This window comes from Heterocephalus glaber, unplaced genomic scaffold, assembly GCF_053883595.1.
Source record: "Heterocephalus glaber isolate CG9 unplaced genomic scaffold, H.glaber_assembly_v1.0 deba00001472, whole genome shotgun sequence".
NCBI lineage: Eukaryota > Metazoa > Chordata > Mammalia > Rodentia > Bathyergidae > Heterocephalus > Heterocephalus glaber.
The window spans coordinates 68,127,078-68,134,519 of NW_028258315.1; the positions used below are offsets into that span (position 1 = coordinate 68,127,078).

Below are 7,442 nucleotides of genomic sequence, written 5' to 3' on the forward strand. Positions count from 1 at the left end.
ATAATTTATTAAATGCCTACAAATTTTAAATTATTCTATATTTGAACCTAAATGGCTTACCTAACACTAAATTTTACTAAGATTGTACCATTGTTAACTTCTGTAGATGATAATGGTTACTTTTCAAGTCCCTTACATTAAAATGGTACTAAATCAGAGGAATGCTGTATCTGGCAAATCTTTAAATCATAAATAGCTACCCACTAATTTTAATAAAAATAGTTTGAAGAACTCTCCCCCCAAAATGAATTCAACTATGTATTTCATGTTATCCTATTAAATAAGAAAAACTTAACTAAGGAGATAGAAATATAAAATATGTGTTTTCCACAGATATATTCAAAATTGTTATTATTTTTTGGATTTCCCTGAAGACTACATAAACTAGGCCCTAAAAAAACAGGTAATATGGTTTTGAGAAAAACTAGCATAGGTAAGACATTCTATTTAAAAGACAAATTATTTTACTATATCCTAAATAACAAGAAAAAATGTTAACCATTCTGCCTCCACTCAACAAATGAATGTGTTTACAAGCTTAGTTAACAAGAATTGCCTCATTGTTATTTAAGTCAAATCATAAAAAGCAACTCTATCAACAAAAAAATTCAATATTTCCTGCTATAGACTATATGAAGCAAGTATTGCATCTAAATATAACTACAAAAAATTTAAATTAGCTTCAAGACAATTATGAAATGGTTAATTGAATCCAGGCTGGTAATAAGTTTTTCCATGCATTAAATAGTAATAAGCAGAATGCATAGTTGAAAAATGAGGATCTAACCCATTCTTCTTCTTACATCGTAAGACAATTGATATACTCAAAATCTGCAAATTCATATCCTTCAGTTTTCCTCACAATGTCATTATTATCTGGGGTAAGCTGGACAGGCTCATTAGTAATCTGAGAATCAAAGTTGTCCAAACCAAATTCCCCAGAAATATTTGGTTAAAGGGAGGCACCGTCTGCTTTTACTCCATCATGTCCCAGTCAACATTTTGAAAGAATGGATGCTCCTGAACATTCGCAAATCCCCTTTGTGGATGACAACCCAATTGTTCCTTTGGGTCTCTGTTCAGAAAACTTTCCAGGACACTTGCAGCTTTTACAGACAGACAATGAGGTATATGAAGTTTTCTTTCCAAAATTACTTATAAGAAATTATTGTTTGAGTTTTGGTCAGAGTTACCAGAGCTCTCATCAAGATGGAATGGAGACTGTCCAATCATCATCTCATACATCAGTACTCCAAGAGTCCACCAGTCCACACCAAAACCATAATCTTCCCCTCTTATAATTTCTGGAGCCAGGTAATTAGGAGTGCCACAGAAAGTGCTGGTCGTATCTCCTGGCTGTAAGCCTTCCTTACACATGCAATAGTAGGTGAGTTTAATGTGTCCTTCTGAGTCCAGTAATAAATTGTCCAATTTCAAATTTCTATACAGTATCCCTCACTGATGAAGACAGTTGTATGCTAAACTTATTTCTGCAGAGCAAAACCTGGCATGTTCTTCAGGAAGTATTCTTTGTTGCTGCATATGAAACATCAGATCTCCACCATTTACATAGTCAAGAACAAAGAACAGTCTGCTTTCTGTCTGGAAGCAAGAATGCAGTCCAACTAGAAAAGGACAGTTGGATGCCTGCTCCAAAACGTGCTTCTCTGTCTGTACCCGATCAGTGCTGACACACACTTTTTTCACTGCTTTCACTGCATACATACGATCTGATTTTTTCAGTTGGACTAACAGTACTTTCCCATAACTTCCTCTGCCAATCACACGGAGCAAATCAAAGTCTTGAAGACCTAAACTAGGTGAAGTTTTGCCACTTTCCCTGTTGTGAAAGGTTATGTGGGATTGCTGATTGTTCAGGGTCTGAAGCCATGGATGATGGACCTACTGGCATCATGGGCTCTGATGGTAAAGAATGCTGCCCACATTCAATTGTGACGTTTGTGGCACTTCTTGTGAACTGAGAGTTTACAGTTGGTGCACTTATATACCTGGCAGCCAAGCCCTCCTACATGGTCTGTACAGACAGCACAGCGAGCTTGCCTCCTGAAGTGTTTGGCCTGAAAAGCATGGCTATTCGCACAATACAGCTTTCTCCAGCGGCCTGCAGCTCTGTGGGGGATGGATTTCTCTTCTCCTAGACAAGGCACTTTAGGATGTTCTGATATACAAGGCAATGAATGAATTGAGAGCTCAGAATCTTTCTTTAGCTCAGAAAGCCTGAAGGCCTCTTCTAACTCCAACTGAGGTGACACAGTGTATGGGTCTCCTTCCTCACCTACCCAATCTGTGGTGAAAAGCTGTTTATTGTCCAAACACCACACATCTCGATCTTTATCACAAAGGCCCACAAAGGAGCTGGAATTCTCAAAAGACATTGTCAAGATGTCTCTTCCCAAAATCAGGGCTGATCAGGTCAAGGTGTGGGTGGTGGAGGTGCCCAGGAAGAAGGGACCATAGATGGGCTGGCTGCCTAGGGAAACAGGCAGGCTGGGCTCAGAGAATGAGAGTGGCCTGACTGACTGCATGGACCACACTGGCTGGGATTCTGCAAAGCCCTCTGTGAAGTTGTTTCCAATAGTGGCAGCCAGGCCTGGGTGGATGTATACCAGGCTTCTCAGTGCCTCTTGGGGGCCAGTGGCTGTGACTTCGGTCTCCCTCCCTGGACTTTGACTCTCTAGGTTTTGGTAGGTCACTGGTGGTCACTCCCGGGAAGACTTTCCCTGGGGTGTCTGTGACAGTTGAGTGGCTGCTGTAGTGTGGCCTGCAGCATCTGGATGGAGTCAGCCATCTTCTCAATCTGTCACAGATACTTTGCCTGGGGTCCTGAGGCTGCAGCCTCTCAAAGTGGAGAAGCAGCTCAGCATGTTCTCTGTTGACCATCTCCAGCCAAGTGAGCTTGGGAGATGGCTGTTACTAGATTGTGATGCCCGTTAGCAAGGGTTCCAAGTTCTGTTTGGAGATGTTGCCAAGGAAGTGAGGTCATGTCTTGGGGTTCCACAACCTGAGTCTCCCCTCTGATAAGACTCTATGTCTCATCTTTTTCTTCATACCAAATAAATCAGTGGTTACTTTCTTACTTTATTATTTTTATCTAAGTATTAATGAATCTTTTTATCTACTATTAGTTTTTTACTTGTGTATTATTAGGGCTTGTACTTTGCATTTCCACAGTGAACTATATTCTCAGCCATTTTTTTTTTCCCAGATACCCACTAATGGTCTCACTAACTCACCAAATTGGTCGGGCTGGACTCCACCATATGATCTTCAGCCACTGAGTGTGCTAGGACTACAGTCACACACTATCCTGCCTGATTCAGTGTGCTATTTAGAAACAGCAAAACTAGGAAAGCTTTCTGTGATATAAGGCATTGGTGACATTTTTATTTTTAAAGAAACATGTGTGCATTGACACTTTGCAAGTGGTGGGCACAGTGCTGAGGGGTCTTTTCCATAAAAAAGAGGCATTTTCTCCGAAAATACAATGCTGTGGATTTACTCTTAGAGAGCCATAAAATTTTGTGATTCTTTTCTTTCCTGGATGTGTAAAATTAATTTTATTGGTGCAATTTAGATACACATGATGATCACATTCATCCTAGGGAATTTGTACCTATACATAATATATCTCAATTATTCTTTTTTCCCCAATCCCTTCCCCTCCTTTCAACTCCTGTTCCCCTCCTTATTTACAAAAGCTTTGTTTCCTTCTATTATCTTTTTTCTTTTCCCTTCCTTCTTTCCCCCCTCCTCCTTCCATTGTTCCCTTTAACATTTGAACACTTTTTTCCTATTTCCCAATATCTATTTTGGACCTTATTTACCCTTTTGATTTCTCACACCAGAGAAACAATGAAATATCTAAACATGTGCATCTGATTTTTTTCACTTAAGAGTATGGTCTCAAGGCACATCCATTTACCTAGAGAAGCATCTCATTTACTTGAGAAGCATCTCAAGTTTATCCTTCCTTATGGCAGAATAGTACTTAATTGCATTTAAAACACACACACACATCTTCTTGATCTATTCATCTATTGTTGGGCATTTGGGCTATTTCCAAGATTTAACTACTCCAAATTGAGCTGGTACAAACATGGATGTGCAAATATCACTGTGGTATGATGCTTTTAATTCTTTCTGGATGATAACAAGAAGGGGAATACCTGGATTAAATGGAACCTCTAGTTTTAGTTTTATGAAGAATCTCTACTTTGATTTCCACTGTAGGTGCACCAGTCCACACTGCCACAAACAATGGAGAAGGGTTCCTATTTATCCACAGCCCCACAAGCATTTGTTATTGGTTGATTTCTTGATAACAGCCATTCTTTCTAGAGTAAGGTGGAATCTCAATGTCATTTTAATTTGCCTCTCTCGCATGCGTGATACTGAACATTTTTTCATATATTTATTTGATGTTTGTACTTCTTCATCTGAGAAATGTGTGTTCATTTCAGATGCCCAGTTTTCAATTGGGTCTTTAAATTTGGGGAGGGTGTGATTTTTTTGAGTTCTTTATATATTCTAGATACTAGTCCTTTGTCTGAGGAACAGCTGGCAAAAACTTTTTCCCACACTGTGGTTTGTCTCTTCACTCTGTTGGTGGTTTCTTTTGCTGTGCAAAACTTTTTAAATATGATGTTATCCCAGTTGTTCTTTGTGATATTTTCTGTGTGATCAGGGTTTTGTTCATAAAGTCTTTGCCTACTTCAATGTCTTTAAGAGTTCTACCTATTCTGTCTTCCAGCAGATTTAGTGTTTCTGTTTTAATATTTAGATCTTTGATTCATTTTTATTTTAGTTTAGTGCATGGTGAAAGATATGAATATCATTTTAATCTTTGGTGTGTGGAAAGCCAGTTTTTCCAGCACCATTTATTAAAGAGGCTATCTTTCTTCCACTGAAGATGTTTGGCCCATTTGTCAAAGATTTAGCTGAGTGTATTTGGAGTTGTTTCTGCATCTTCTAATCTGTTTCACTGATCCTTGGGTCTGGTTTTTTTGTTGTTGTTGCTGTTGCTTCATTGTGTTGTGTTGGATTGGGTTGGGGTTTTTTGACAGTATCATGCTGTTTTTATTGCAGTAGGTTTATTGTATAATTTCAAGACAGGGTTTGTGATGCTCCCTCCCTTGCCTGTGCTGCCCAGAATTGGTTTTGCTGTTCTAGGTCTCTTCTAGTTCCAAATGAATTTTAAGATTGTCTTCTCTAAATCTGTGAGATGTACTACTGATACTTTGACTGGGATTGAATTAAATCTGTGTAACAGTTTTGGAAGTATGGCCATTTTCACCATATTGGTTCTTCCCACCCAAGAACAAGAGATATTTCTCCATGTTCTGATATTCTCTTTGATCTCCTTTTTCAGAGTACTGTAGATTTCCATGAGAAGGTCTTTTACTTCCCTCAATAGATTGATTCCTAAATATTTTGTTTCTTTGGATGCTATTGTGAAAAGTGTTATCTGAGTACAGAGATGTTATTGATTTTGAGTCTTTATATCTAGCTATGCTATTGAATTTGGTTATTAAATCTAGAAGTCTTTTGGTGGAGTTTTTGGGGTCTTCTATGTAGAATATCATGTTATCCACAAAAATGATAATTTAACTTCTTCCTTTACTATCTCTATTCTTTTTATTTCTTTCTCTTGTCTAATTGCTCTGTCTAATGTTTCCAGAACTATATTGAATAAGAGTAGAGACAATGTACACCCTTGTCTTATTCCTTATTTTAGAATGAAAGCTTTCAAATTTTGTCCCTTTAGTATGATGTTGGCTGTTGCTTTGTCATAGACAGGTTCTGTCAGATTGAGTTAAAGACCATCTATACCAATTTTCTGTAGGGTTTTATCATGAATGGGTGTTGGACTTTGTCAAACACCTTTTCTGCATCTATTGAGATGATCGTGTGGTTTTTGTCTTTGGCTCTGTTAACACAGTATATTACATTTATTATTTGCATATGTTGAATCATCCCTGCATCCCTGAGATAAGTCCTACTTCATCATGGTGTATAACCTTCTTGATGATTTGCTGCATTCTGTTAGCCAGTATCTTATTAAGGATTTTTGCATCCATGTTCATTAGGAAAAATGGCCTGTAATTCGCTGGGTCCCTCTCTGGTTTTGGTATCAGGGTAATGCTTGCTTCCATGAATGAATTTGTAAGTATTGTTTCCCTTTCAATTTCATTAGAGTTTGAGAAGTAGCAGTATTAGTTCTTCTCTAAATTTCTTGTAGAATTTAGCAGTGAATCCGTCAGGTCTCAGGTTTTTCTTTGTTGGTAGGTCTTCAATTACATCTTCAATTTCATGGATTGATATTGGTTTCTTTAGAATTTTCACATCTTCTTGATTCAGCTTTGGTAATTCATATGTATCGAGGAATCTGTCCCTTTCTTCTGTATTTTTCAACTTATTAGAATACAGATTCCAGAAGTAGGTATTGTTGATCTTCTGGATTTCTGCAGTATCTATTATGATTTCACCCTTTTCACTGCTAATTGCATAGATTTAGTCCTTTCTTTCCCTTTTTTGATAAGTTTGGCTAAGGGTTTGTCAATTTTATTTGATCTTTCAAGGAGCCAACTCTTCAATTCATTGATTCTTTCTATTGTTTTCTTAGTCTCCATTTCATTAATTTCTGCTCTGATCTTTATAATTTCCTCTCTCATGCAAGTTTTGGATTTGACTTGCTTTTCTTTTTCTAGAAGCTCAATATTAGGTAGTTTATTTGAACTCACTCTTTTTCTAATATGGGAGTTCATTACTATAAAATTCCCATATAGGACTATTTTCATTGCATCTCATAAGTTCCAGTAGGTTGTACTGGCATTACTGTTTAATTGTAGAAACTCTCTAATTTCTTCTTTAATTTCATCAGTGACCCATTGGTTGTTTAGGAGGTTGTTATTTAATTTCCACATGTTTAGAAAGTTCTTGTGGGGTTTTTAACCATTGATTTCCAATTTCATTGTACTCTAGTCTAATAATATGCATGAGATAATTTCAATTCCTTTAATTTACTTAAGCATGTTCTATGAGCTAGTTGTGGACTATTTTGGAGAACATCCCATGTGCAGCTGAGAAAAATGTATACTCTGATACTGTACGGTGGAACATTGTAGACATCCACAGAGTCCATTTGTTCAAAAGTTTGGTTCAGTTCTGATATTTCATTGTTGATTTTTTTTGTCTAATTGATCTATTTGTGACAGTGAGGTATTGAGGTCCCCCATTACAAGCGTATAAGTGCTTATTTGATTTTTCACATCTGTTAATATTTGTTGTATATAGTTGGGTGCAGTAGTATTTGGTGCATATATATTTATAATTGTTATCTCTTTCTCTTGGATTGATCCCTTTGCAAGGATGTAGTGACCTTCTTTGTCTCTCATAATCAGCCTTGGCTTGAAATCCACTTT

The 7,442-nt window shown here is 37.2% G+C and overlaps 1 pseudogene; it reads right to left on the reverse strand.

Moving 5' to 3' along the window:
* Nucleotides 1-624: 624 nt before the first annotated feature.
* Nucleotides 625-6,930, reverse strand: LOC101711470 (protein kinase C iota type pseudogene; annotated as a pseudogene).
* Nucleotides 6,931-7,442: the final 512 nt, after the last annotated feature.